General features: G+C 46.6%; 1 long non-coding RNA gene across 3 annotated transcripts in view; it reads left to right on the forward strand.

Annotated features, from left to right (window-relative positions):
• LOC311439851 overlaps positions 1-14,133 on the forward strand; it is a 314,933-nt gene that overhangs the window by 16,693 nt on the left and 284,107 nt on the right. The window contains exon 3 of one of the 3 annotated variants that reach the window (XR_014695044.1): positions 8,420-8,722. The exons of the other annotated variants lie outside the window; for them this stretch is intronic. This is a non-coding gene — a long non-coding RNA (uncharacterized lncRNA). Of the gene's footprint in view, positions 1-8,419; positions 8,723-14,133 lie in introns of those variants that run through there. 3 annotated transcript variants of the gene reach the window in all.

Below are 14,133 nucleotides of genomic sequence, written 5' to 3' on the forward strand. Positions count from 1 at the left end.
TGAAGCTAAACGTATGTGCAGACCAGGGGTTATTTGGGGTGTGCAGACTTCTGTGCAGCAGAACCTCTTTCAGCTGAGACATAGCTGGGACACAGGCAAGCAAACAAATAATCAGTGGAATGCAGAAGCACCTATGGAGGATATGCACACTGAAGGGAAAAATATACGTGGAAGAGTGTAAATTCCCCCAGGGAATGCCCTGTATATAGACCTTCAGAAGCAGATACAAGGATATGTCTGCCAGAAAATGTATATGTGGAAACTTACGTGCACATACACACTCATGCTTGCACGCTTCCAAGACCAGCATTAGTGGGCATGCATGTTTGGCCACTTAGATGCTAGTGTGTATGCATAAAATCTGGATGTGTATGTGCATAGTTGCAGATAAATGCTCCTGCACAATCCCATGCAGGTAAACTGGCTTATTCCCACGAACTCTAAATCACATATAAGTTACTGTGGGCACGTACAGCATGTTCAGGTGCTGGAACTTCTACTGAATGATGCAACGCCTTTGCTTTCAATGGCGTTTACTTCCAGTGAAAGCTCACTAATGTGAAAGAAATTACATGGCTTAGCTGCAGGGATCATAGGAGAACATGTGCCATTTCACAGTTGTAGATATGTATTGATACAAATACAGATTTTTTTTTTTTACCTAATACATTAATACAGATGTGCACAGACACAAACATACCACACACACAGACCCTTAGACACACACAGATATACCCACGTCTATGTTCATTGAGAGAGACTCACTCAATATCTGTGTATGTGTGTGTTGGGAGAGGGTCATAACCTCCTCCATTCTTCTCCTGAAGGGGTTTGGATAATGAAGGGAAAAGAAATGAGGCCTGGGGCTAATTTGTAGTGGCATTTCCTGGCCTCTCTTCTGCCAATGAAGCTCCGTTTCATCTTTAGCCTTATCAATTCTGCAGTCATGTGGCTTTCCGCTTGGACGCCTCTGTCTCTTCACCCTCCTCCCCAATCTCCGATGCTAATGGAAACTTCGTTAATGCCATTAATCTGCTGACCGGGACAAGTCAAAAACATATCCACACAATCCGAGCCAGGGCTGCAAGTGTCCTGGGGCTGCCAAACAGAGGCACCCCCTGTGTTCATTGCATTCCTGAAAGAACTTCATATTGATTTATTTCTTTTTTTCTTTCTCTGCTTTCTTCCTGGACAACACTGCATCCGTCAGAGCAGGCACCAAGTAGATGGCCTTTTCTTCTTGATCACTCAATGTTTTTGCAAGAGTTCTCTCCCTACCCTTCCCCTGGTTGTAGTGCTAATGCTTTCTTTCAGTGGCCCCTCATTGCAGCCTTTTTTTTTTTCCCTTATGCTGCTTTTGATGAGCGACTTGTTACTCATGTTTTTGTTTTTTTTTTTTCCCTCTTGCCTAGTAGAATTTCATAATTAACCAGATGTTGTGAGAATCTGTCTGAAGTGGGCTAAAATAAACAGCATTCCACTCTACCTTGATATTAGCTGACAGGATCCAAGAGGCTGTTTCTCTCTCCAGACACTGTTGCTTATTGATTGTGCAGTCGCCACCGGTTCTGTCCTTCCAGAGCTGTGTTCTTGGGCTGCCTTGCTGTCTGAAATGTTCTGAGCTCCCCAAAACCACTTCTGGGGAGTGACCATGTACATGTATCTTTGCTTTGCATTTTGCTAGTATACTGGATTTTGTAATGCTGCACTGTTACCTCCTATCACAATTGAACGTAATTTTCAGCCATGTACCATTCTTTTAGATACGACTTCAACTTTCCTGGCCAGTGCAGCACACCTGCAGAAGCTCGCGGCTCTGAGCAATGACTCACCATCTCCTTATGCCTCAGGATCCTCCAGTGGCTGAATGCATGCAAGAGCTGTGTGTCAGGGTTATGCTGGCTGAGGACTTTCTGAGGAGAGAAATAGACTCCGTTTGTCTGATACTCATTTTAGGAGAAATTTTCTGTGATAACCAGAGTTTGTAGTCAGCTCTTGAGAATGTCAGGATGTTGAGTGATCTGTATTTGATCTAGGAATCTTTGTATACGTAAATGAAATAGTGACAATGGAGGAGGAAGAGACAGCTAGGAAAGGCATGCCGTCAGTGTTGTGACATATGAATATGTTTAAAAAATAGCATCAAATTGATGAAAACAAGGAGAGAAGCTGGCAGTTCAGTATGAGCTTTGATGATGTCAGGCTAAATCCGGAATGAGATGGGCTGTGACAGGAGGCTGAGCCTTAGTTGCCACCTTCACACAGACATCACAGTACAAGCGGATTGTTTTACATGGAGAGAAGACAAAGAAGTTTCAAGTTCTTCAACCCTGGCAGCAGTTGAAGTCAAAAGTTCATCCTCATACATGAGGGTGTTTTGGGTACAAAGAATGTGTGTCACTTCCCACCAGCCAGGAGATGCTCCAGTGAACAGAGCATCTTCCTCCAGCCAGTTTTGGGATGCGGCATGCTTTTTAATCTTCAGGAAAGATGAATGTATCATGCTGGCTGATACAGAAGGGTATCAGCTGATAGGTACCGTGCTTGCTTTTGGGGTCTTCCTGAATGAGAGCTGAGGAGAAAAAAGGGAGATGGACTGTTACCTTTTGGCATAAAAATAAAAACACGGCTGGAACACCCAGTGCCATCACACCCCTGGTGAGATGAGTGGGAGAGTATCTGTAAACCCCCGTACGCTCCCAACCGAGGCACTTTCAGAACCCCAGCGAAAGGGAACTGAAATGAAATGCTTGTTATAGCCTTAGCAGTGCCAGAGCAGTTAAGAGTTCATAGAAGAAGGCTCAGTTTGGTTCAGCTGTTAAGTTTACCTTCCTTTCTTCATATCCTGTAACTGGAGATTCGAAATGGAAAAATGCTTGGGGAAGGACTTAAGTGCTCATAGTGAAGAGAAGTCTAGTGCCCTGGGAGATGCTGGTAGGAGGTTTGTAGTCTTTGTGCTGAGTGTGCCTTAGGGAAACTAGCAGTGCCTAAGTGAATTTCTTTTCTGGCATAGCATGGTGACAATACCAGGCCTGTGGTGCTGCAGTGGTTATGCTCTGACCCTGCAGTCTGTGCCATGTTCATGAAGGGAGTGACTGTGCTACTCTGTCCTGTAGTAGATCTGTTTCTAGGACAAAGATCTTCAAGGAAATGGATTGTTCATGTGCATCAAGCTGCTGAGTTCCAGGGAGCATCTTAGTGCAGAAGCACCAGGCAACTAAGCCCTATGCTAGACAAATTGTTGTCCTGTCCAGTGACCTTGGCAAGTCAATTCATTTCCACCTGCTAGGCTTTTTCTGTGCAGTCCACACATTACAAACTTTTGAGTAAGAAGTCTTTCTTCCTACGTGTGCATCCAGCAAGGGGGATGGTCCTCCTCTTGGCTAGTCTCTGAATACTGCAGCAGTATAACAACGTATGCCTCCATATGGCAGGAACTGTGCATTAGACTGAGAAGTAAAAGGTCCTTTGGACTTTGTTTGGTGCCAAGAAATAAATCAATTCAGCAAAGTCTGCATTAGCTACCGTGGGTACTGGGAGCATCCCAACTGTGGCAGCATGGAGCCTATCGAGGTTAAATTTGGATCGTGTCATGATGCAGCCTTCACACTGGGAAAGAAGTTTAAAATGTCAGTGCTGTACGTCTTCTGAGCATTCCTATTTGAATGCTATTGCCAAGCACAAAACTTCTGCTGCCCGCTGGTTGGTATGCTCTGACCCATCTTCTGCTCCTGCTTTTCTAAGTGCTAGCCTGATAGGAGCTGTCTCGCTGCTCTGCAAGTTCTTTCCTGCCTCCATTCTGCCACAGAAAATGTTCCAAATGATGGTGAATGCAGCTTTTCAGTGAAACATATTTTGTTGAGGTCGTGAGGGTAGATAAAGTTTGTAGATTGAAATAACATCAATATATCTACTGGTCTGAAAAACAGTTTTTTTCTACTTTGCCCTGCTTTCTTTATTATAGGATTATTTTATTTATCTTATGATTAAATCTGTGGGGTGGTAGTCAGGAGGTGCAGTTTTTGTTTCTATTACAAATGTTGATCGGGAGGAAGGCAGAGTCTGTTGTCACGTTACCCAAATGCGAGGAAGACAACAATTGTCTGACACTTCTGCCTTGGCGGACTCGGGCTGACCCCGGGCAGTGCCCCTTTCTACTCAGTGAGCCCCTGCCTGGGCTGGTGAGCAGTTCTTGGCTTGGCTGGGTGGTGGTGTGCTTTTGGGTTTTGTGCAGGCTGCATGGGCTTCCAGGTTAAAACCCAAAGGCTGGAAACTCAGCCATATTCAAACATCTTTCACCTTATCTCTTAACTGTGTATGTGTAGTGCATGGTGCGTTGTGGGGCTGCTATGCTTCTGTATTACTGAGGGACAAAACAAAAAAAGGTAGCATGGCTGTGCGCTCTCTCTTCTGCCTACCTTTGATACTATTATCTTTGCTATTCCCTCATTATAAATTTGGTTTCATTCTACTCATAAGTGTCCTGTGAGTAATCTGTAAGATTTCCCGAGGGCTGTGGGGGGTGGAGAGACAGGATTTTGATGAGTGCAGCTGTTCCTGGTGGTAACTGCAGCAAATTTCTGAAGCTCTGTTGCTCTGAAGTTGATGATGATGGAACAAAATCTGGAGAGTGGCCTGGCCTGGAAACATTTACACATACCAGTTCATGGTAAGCCAAAAGTGATACGACTTGTCACAAAATGTAGGAATTTGTGATGCAGAGGGCAGAGAAATAAGAATCCCCACAAACACAAATGAAGCTCTTTTAAAACCCTTGCAGTCAGCAAGGGAAGGAACTTCTTTGCTTTAATGAAAGCACAATAAAAAGTAATACTTGCAGAGTTTGTTTAATTCAAAGATGCCAGACTCGTTAGATAACTGATGACATAAAGAATGTTATTCTGCTCTGATTAGTACATAAGAATCACGTTTGCTACTTCTGAAATACAGATGCTTCTAGGATGGGCTATCGGAGACTTTTAGCTTAAAAAGCCCCACAAATTGAGCAAATTAGGACAGGTAAAAGAGGACAGAAGAGAGACAATGGCAAGAAGAGTAAACACCCTTACAACCCTTGCCACAAATGCTGCAAGAACCTGTGTTTTACCATCTGAATAGGAAGTTGGTCCTGTGGTATGGCGCCTCCAGAACCCAGTGCTGCTTTGCCAGCCCTGCTGCGTGGGCAGGGTGCTCTCTGGGGGGCTGCATGACAGTGAGCCAGCTGGTCTTCTCTGCCCTGTGGGAGCTGGCAGGATCTCAGCACAAAGGGCTCCACACCACTCTGCCTGGCTTGTGGGTGCTTAAACAATAGGGTGAGATCCTGCCCTCCCTTTCTGCAGAAGGGTAATGGGCTAAGGCCATTGACTTGAAAGGGAGCAGGTTTTGCAGTGGGTGCCAGGGGAGTGTCGGGCCTAGTTTCTGAGAACGTGTGATAGCTTTTAATTTTAGGTAAGAAAGATGACTAGATTGGATGCTGGGTACTTAAAACTGCAGTAGGAATCTTTGCCCGGAAATTGTAGGTTTTGAAATTGGTTGATGAAGCTGTGGTAGGCTATCTGCACCTCCTCCTTGGTGTCCTCTAAATCTGTAACTTGCCATCTGATCGTCGGTGTGTGTCTGTGCTGGAATGAAAGGTTGGAGTTTGAGGGCTCAGTCTACTAGCCCAAATGCTTGGGAACTCCTGATGTAAACAGGCAAAGGAGGTATTGTTAAATGTGTTTTACAGAGCGTATAAATGTCCCAGGTAGATCACAATTCATGGCTGATTTTTTTCTGCACCGCAGTGCCTCAAACATGAACTCCTGTACTCACTAAAACTTCAAGTGATGTGCTCTTCGGAGGCATGTCTCCTTTGTGAATGGGCCTGAAGACAACTTATGAAATCTTTCTTTACAGTACTGAAAGAAAAGCAGTGAAAGAAGCTAAAGGTGGGCACTGTAGCAATTGCTCTAGGTGACTGTTTGGGCTTTGCTGCCAGCAAACACTTTTTTCTGTTGCTCCTTGTACCGCAGCTGAGGGGATGGCACCTTTCTTCTCGCTTCTGCTCAACTTCATCTAGTTCGAGTTGCAGGAGGCTGCCATGGCTCGCAGTTCAGCTACCTACATGAAATAAGTGTGCTGTTCTCAGCCTGCTTCCTGAGGCAGCCCTGTGGCTGGCAATAATAGTAATTTAATTGTTTATTTCAGGTTCTTCTGAAGTGGGGTCATGAAGGAGGGTTTGTCCTACTGCTGCTTTTGTTTTATGGCATTTTTAAGGACAGAGGAGGATCAGGACTGGGGATAAAGGCCTACGACTGACCTCAGCATCCAGAGCTCCAACCTGACCTTAAATCCACACGGAGGATGGTTGCCAGACACTTTCTAGTGTGAGTCTGGACTCTGCTTTCCATCTGACAGAGCAGCAGTTTAGGAATCAGCCCTCTCTTTGCCCTACTTACCCTGGTGCTACCTTCTAACACAGGAAAGCTGTTGGCACAAGCACCAGACTGTCACTTTTGTGCCTGAGGGAGGAAAGAGAGGAGTCCTCACCCCATCTTCCTTTTCAGACAGTCTCCAGGAGTTTTGGAAGGAGCTTTTTACAAGCCCTCTTCTATTGTTGGCCAGGAGACAAAGGAACGGAGGAGCTGGATTTAAGCATAATGACGTGAGCTCCTCCATGCAGAAAAACCCAGCTGAGAGACCCCCCCTGCTCCCCACACACACAAAAAAAGGAAGAAAGGGGGAGAAAATCTTTGAAAATAACTAATTAAAGTTGTTTTAGCCTCTCTCTCTCCCCTCCAAGGGCGCCTAATCTCACAGGGGGCAAAGGGGGAAGAGAGGCAGGAGGAACAATACGAACCATCCCCCCCTCTCTACAGCCCACCTCCCGGTCTCTGAGGTTTTAAAACAAGAGGCCACTTTAAGTTAATGAGCTATCAGCTGACTGGGAGAAGTCTCTAATGAAGCCTGATGTTCACACATTCCCCGGCTTGCTGAATAGGCCTCTGCCAACCCCATAACTGTCAGAGTTTCATTCATAAAATCCACATGCCGGGGGGGTGCTGGTGAGGGGGGCAGGAAGGGAGCTGGGTGGGGATGGGGTGGAGGTCTCCATATGGAGCAGTCAGCCCCAGAGGCTGGACGGACACATGGACGGCTGGGGCTGGCGGCCTGGAGGATCCCAGGGACCTGACTCCGCTCCCCATTGTCTGGCTAGTAATTAGGAGGATCCTCCAAATGCTTCTAGAGGATGCTGAGGTCTCTGGGGATAATTAGTGAAGATTTGGAGGCTGTTCCAGCTGTTGTGTCACCAGTTTTGCTAGGGCCAAAGGGGCAGGTGATGGTGAGGAGCAGTGGGATGAAGCTGAGGAGTCCTTCTGGGGCTTTGCTGTGCAGGTGGTGTTTTGCTGAGCCTCATGTCTTCGGGCAGAGCTCTAGGAGCTGTGTGTGCACGCTTGTAGAGGGCTCTTGGGGAAGAGGAGCAGGAGCAGGGAAAAGTATAATGTGTGGGCAGGAAGGAAAAACTATATTTCCTTTAACATAGAAAAAAACTTGGTGATGCTTGCCAGAGCTAATTCTTCTTGGGTGGTGCAGGTGTTTTTGGCAAGAGTAAAGAGAAAATATGTAGATACAAGATGTACTGGGAAATAATAGGTTGTCTGTTAGCACTGATGAGCTCTGAAACAATCTACCTGTGGTGTTCTGCCTGCTGTTACGTGGGGTGCTTGAATCCAGGGATCTGAAGCCAAATCCTATCCAGGACAAAACTACAAGGTCAATTCTGTTCGTGCATGGGATGGGAGTTTTCAAACTATATTGAGAAATTGGGGGTGAACATTCACAATGCACAGAACAGCGTGTGCAGGGGGGATAGGGTGGCACTGAAAGCACTGGTTCTGGGGAAGATGACTGTGTTAGGGACGTGGCTGCTTCTAGAGGTTTGCAAGGAATGGAGTACTAAAACGAGTCATGAGTCAATGCCATAATACTTTGTTAAAACATCTGGCTTTCCATCTATTTTGTGCTCTCATTGAAATTTTGCTACAGGTGCATGGGGAATGGTGTGATTTTTTAATTTAATTTTATTTTTTTTTGCGTTTGGAGGCAGAGCTGGTGAAGATATAACTAGTATTTGACAACAAACCACAGTGGTGGTGGTATGGTTGTAGAACTGAGAGCTATCTTTCTTTTGAGTGTTTTTATAGGGATTTTAATTTTCCTTTACTCAAACTTGGCGGTTTGGTTACTGAGTTACCTTGTGTTATAACAGTACCTGAACTTCATTGTCTTTATTTGCTGCTATTGCAATTTTGGAGATGAGGAAACAAAAAAACTTGGGAGCAGAATCCACAAAAGAGCTTAGACCTCGCACTGCTTAGTTTTCAGGCAACGCATCCGCATTTCCCTGCAAACATCTGAATTAAATCCGGTGTCATTACAGGTGTAAGGAGACAGTGCACGGAGTGGGGAGCTGCGTGAGCTGGAGGCTGAGAAGTGTGGAGGAGTGGGGTGGGATGCGTGGTCTGGCAGCTGGACACTCGCCTTGCCCAGAGAGACACCCCTTGTGATGTGAGGTCCCAGCTGTGAACGTGTCCTCCTCTACCTCTGCTCTCCCTGGCGATGAATACAGGACTCAAAACTGGGCTGTGACCGCTAAGTTGTTGGGTTTTCCATGGTGAAACTTCCCAAGTCGCTTCTGTTGAACATATATATAAATATATATATCTTTTTAACAAGTGTCAAATAGTGTGTTGCCTGGATTTATCTATTTATTTAGCTCTCTGTTGTTACTTCTTGTCATCAATGTTTCTTTACTGGCTGGGTTGCAGGTTGCTGGCAGAGAAGACACAAATTCAATACTACTGGATCTCTGCTCGAGCCAGCTGTTGTCCCTTCAGCAGTGGCTTGCCTCTTGGTAGTGGCATTGCTCTTCGCTGACATTCTCTTGCCCTTTGTTAGGTTGTCTCTTCCACCCTCAGTACTACTCTGCTCTTGCCGGTATTTTTGTTGGCAAATCCCACAGCAGTGAGTGTGTTTGGAGGGCTGTTTTTCTGCCACTAATATCTGCTTAGCAGCTGGAGGATGGCTGGGCTCTCTGGGGGTGAAGGGCCCTCCTGCATGCTTTAGACTGACGTGGACACTCTCAGCCTGATCGAAGGGCTCTCCAGCAAGGAGCCACCAACATGCCTCTCAGGAAGTTAAGGAAACATCTGCTGAAGGGTTTGTGCCGGCCAGGTCGGAGATTTGCTCACACACTGGTAAAGAGGCGGGGGCACAAGCAGACAGCAAACAGGTTCAGATACAGGATAAACTCTGCACCTTGTGCTGCATCATGGCTTGCGTTTCCTCGGTGCATGAGCCAAGAGGGACCACTTGCTTTAGCAGCCTCTCATGTGAGCACTCAACCGACACAAGAGGCTCTGCTCCTTTCCCCTTGGGGGGATGCTGGAGGCAAGAGCTCTCAAGGGCTAAAGAAAACAAAACAATGTTTGCTTAGCTGGAGAGCAGAGCGTGCCTTGCGTAAATTGTACTGGGGCCTAAAAGTCCTTCAGAAGTGAAGTGCCTCTGAAATTGGCCCCACAAGATAAATGCTTACATTTACGCAGGACAACGCCGTTTCCCCAGATGGTGGGGTGTCCCGTTGACTTAGTTAATGGTTGGATTTTGGCTGCTCTGGGCCTCAGTTCCAGAAAAAAATGACACGAAGGACAAAGTTTTCCCAAGGAAGAAATGTTCCTCCCCTGGTTCTGCCAGTCCTGCACTTTGCAGACAACCAAAGAAATGTTACCCTTTGGGTCTCACTCACAGGACAAGGGCTCTGTTTGTGGGAAGGAGAAAAAGGGTGCTCTGGGGACTCTGTCAGCATGGTACAGCAGCCCAAGGACAGCGATCGGGGAGGGAATTGCATACATTCTTTGCTCCCTGTGGCCAGATTCAAAGGTAAAAGGTACTTGTCAAATCCTGTGATGTATTTCAGGTGGGACAGAGAACAGTCCATGTTGCTGTGGTCCCTGTGTGCGATACATTTTTTTTTTCTCTTTGGACTTGACCTGTGAAAAATACAGGTCCTATTTCTGATTCCAATTTCTGGATATCCTTTGTTCAGTCACAGGTGTGCAGGCCAAGCTGGCGTATGTCCAGTGTAGTTAGTGAAGATGTAGTGCCTGGCCTTGCATGCATTCGGTGCTCGGCAGAAACCAAATTGATGGAGAATACAATGTTCCTAGTACAGTAGGATCAAAAGACTGCTTGCCACACACAGACCTCCTGTAGCTTTTGTTTCTGTGGCTGGGTGATTGACACCATTTGTTATCTGTGTATGTAGAAATGCCTCTCTGTACACAAGTGGGTTTCACTTCCAGCACATGGCTCGCTGCAGCACTTAGTTCCCAGGCCTCTTTCCACCTTATAACATCTTTCAGATGCTCTCAGTTTCCAGGAGAGCCTTATTTCTCAATGCACAGGGGTTTTCAGGTGAACCTGAAATGTACCCGTGCTGGCTGTTGATTATTGGCGCCTGACACGAGTAGTGATCCTTACAGAAACAGGAATATCAGGCTCAGGGTTTCTCTGTTCATGGTCTCCTTCCTGCATGACAGTAGGCCTGATACTATAGGAGAAGCTCATTTCTACTTGTAAGAAAGCATGTTAATTGCACTAAAGTGTTGAATCAATTTCCTGATGTTTCCCTCCATTCAACTTACTGGGCAGGGGATGTCATAAAAATTATTAGACTGGAAGAAAAACAAACCTATTTTCAGGCCAAATCTCTTTTCTTTTGTGTATTTTTTGCAGCCTAGAATGGGTTTTCTGGACTTCAGATATGTGTTCTTGTAATGTGGTGCGTTAGAGCCCTCGTGAAAAACAGAACGTGCACTGTGGGATGTCTCTGGTAAAGAGTGGCTCAGGAAAAGGAAAACAAAACCATTCAGCCTGACGAAAGAACAGACTGTGTGAAAGTAGCTCAGTATTTAGTTAGAAATTGCAGTCTGTCCGCAGATGAACAGCCTTGCTGGCATCTGCAGGTGGGTGTTTTGCTTATGTTTTATATTCTCCTTCCTGCTCATGCTTGTGAATGTGTTCTGCCTGTCACCTCAGAGATGCGGAGATGGCTGCGATTTGTGGCTGTTCTTATTCCAGAAGTATCAGCAGATCCCGATCCTGCGTAAGCATTGTAAAAGCATGTTAGTAAGGAACAGTCCCTGCAAAAATAGGGTACAGTCCAGATGGGCCTGACAGACCTCATTATAGAGATGGGGAGAGTCTTTAGAGGTCATTAGACATTAAGTGATGTGACCAAGATCTTGCAGGGACTTTGGCACTCTAAATTACATCCGGAACTTGTACCTCACAGGTTCAGAGCTCGTGAGGGCATTTTAATAGTTAGATCATTTTTAGGAGACTCACTGACATACATTCATCCAAGGTAAACGTGATCTGCCATCTTGGGCTCAACCCCAGATTTGCTTTCATCAAGTTTAATTATGGTAATGGTTCATTTAACCTCTCTGCCTCCCCCTAACTTCCGCTTTAAAGCAGAGGCACTGGCTGAGAAACCTTGGACTGTACAGTTCCAATTTTAGCTCTGTCTGACTCATTTAATAATTTGGTCAGGTTAGTTTGTCCTTGACTCAGTTTCCCCACTGTCAAAATGGGACTAATAACACTGTTCTGCTTTTTGAGGAAGGGTTATGAAGATAAATTAGTTTTGGCTGGAGAAGAGTCCTGCAGGGCTAGCAGAATTAGAAGGAGACAAGCACTCTCTCTGTTGCAAGTATTATCTATCACTTAGGCTTCTCACAGCCCTCCTTGACTTGTACTGACTGTATTCTTTCTCCTCTTGCAAATTACCAGCATGTATATTGATCAGCAGTATCCCTCGCACGGACTACGGGGCCATCTCTCCATCAGCTTCTTTGCCCTCTCAGAAGCAGATGGGTTTGCAGTTGAGAGCAAAATCCCGGCCCCACTAGCACCAACAAAGCCAGGATCTCAGCCCTGGTTTCCCACCACATGAGTGCTTCCAATCCTGCACAAAGGCTGCCTGTGGGGTGGCTCCTTCGGCCTTTTTCTAGGGCTCCCTTAAGGGGAGCCCTCCAAAAAATGCCAATGTGGCTTCGGAGGAGGACAAACCGATGAGGAGTGGAGGGATGTTTGGAGGGGAAAAAGCCAGCCCCACAACAATCTGACTTCTTCTAGAGAGGGTTAAGTACTAAATGCCTCTTACTGGGTCACTTAATGATGGATGGTAGCTAGTGGGGGTGGGGTAAAGCTGACTTCCAGCCCTGCATCACTAAACCGTTCATTAGGAAAAACACACACAATGGAAAATGGCAGAGGGGCTCAAGTGTCCAATTTCTCTCTTGAACTCTCTGAACAGGAGGCTCCAGTCAGGGGAATCCCTGCCACCCTTTCTCCCCCTCCTTCCCTGGCAGTTTCTTTATTAATTAACGGAGTTGGCTGGGGACGGAAACGGAGGACAATAATCAACATAGATGGGTCTGCAGACCTATTTTTAATAATGTGCTTTGCATCTGTCCTAATTGGTATGGAAACAGTGACCTGATTGGAACGGCCGGGAGCCTCTTGGGGCCTTTCTTTCTTCCTTTCTCTCCCTCTGTTTTCTTTTTTGTTTGGTTGAAGTTTGACTTGGTGGGAGTGGAGGGGCCAGTGGGTAAGAAATATAAAACCTAACCTTAGGGGCTGTTCACAGGCTGGGGAGCAGAGCGGGGTGGCATACTGGGGAGAGCACCGGGTGTGGGGGAAGGGAGCCCCGGGGTCCTTGATTAGGAAGTCGGTGTGAAAGCCTCCAGGGCACGGTCTGGCTGCCCGAGGAGCTGGGGCCAGCATGGGAAGGAAGGGCAGCGCTCTGCTGGTGCTCAGCCGTGATGGGAAGCGGGCTGGCTTTGCTGGGTGAGCCAGAAGTGGTATTGCTTCAGGAAAAAAGGGAAATGCCCCAGGAGCCAGCTGGTGGCAGGCCCCCACCTTGTGCAACAAACGTGCCTGCAGTGAGAAACAGCCCGTCTGCAAGAGGTTTTGACTTGAAGTAGGTGGTGGTGGTGGCACCGTGTCCACTGCGTTCCTGGTGTGGATGTGCTGTCCTGTCCGGTGGCTGCCCAGGGCAGTATCTGGACAGTTTTCTTCTTTCTCCCACTTGTTAAATAGCTAGCAGTATGCTTCTGCAGGCCCTGCTGTGCCTGTCCATGCTGGCTTCCACTGCTGCATCTTTATGTTTTTGGGGAGTCGCTCGTGAGACTTGAGCATCTGGCAGAACACCTTTCTCCATACGGCTGTGGCTTCCTGCAGAGCAGCACAGCATGGACAGTAAATCCATCATTGCGGGGAGCACTGAGCTCACGGGCCCGAGCTGAGGAGCTCCTCACCCAGCAAGGGACCACATCGGGCATTTGTGTCACAGCCTCAGTGCCTAACTGCTGCCTTGCTGCTTCACTGTCTGTCACAGCTCATGTACACACAGCCGAGCAGCTAGGTGAAAAAAACCCATGAACTCAAATTATGGTGAAATGAGTGGTTTTCATTATAGGCTAGGAAAGAAATTGAATGTTATTTAAAAGAAAGCAAAACGCTTGGGTGGATGGATGGACAGAAGGATTGGCTCATGTGGCTCTTATTTGTATCTACCCCAGAAATGGCTCAGTGTCTTCAGTTCTGGGCATTTTGACTTCCACAGCAGTTGTTTTTTTCCTTTAATCCTTAGCTTCTGGAAGGAACCTTTGTGTTAGGATCTTCCCTTTCTCTTGTGCAAACTTGCTGTTCTTGTGCTTGCTGTGTAAAACTTCAAGAAATGATTCCATTGCCCTCAAAAGGATCAGAAAGATGGAAAATAAAATCTCCCAAGTGGTTACTATTATTATTAAACATAACACACATCTGGAGACCAACTCCAGTCTCATTTTTGGGGCTTTGCTCGTTAATTTGGGCTACTTCAGCACTCATAAGGGCATTGCTGAATTCAGGGTCTGTTAGTGGGTTGCAAGCCTGGGCATCTGTTGTATGGGTAACTGATTAGAGAGAGGAAGGAAATAAAGAAAGAATGGAAATGTAGAGGGAGCGGGCAGTGAGCTATTGCCACTGTGGCGTGTGAGAAGTTGGCCAGGCCCCATGTAAATCAAGGACAAAGTTGACTAATTTCCT

Source organism: Aythya ferina (assembly GCF_964211825.1).
Source record: "Aythya ferina genome assembly, chromosome: 7".
NCBI lineage: Eukaryota > Metazoa > Chordata > Aves > Anseriformes > Anatidae > Aythya > Aythya ferina.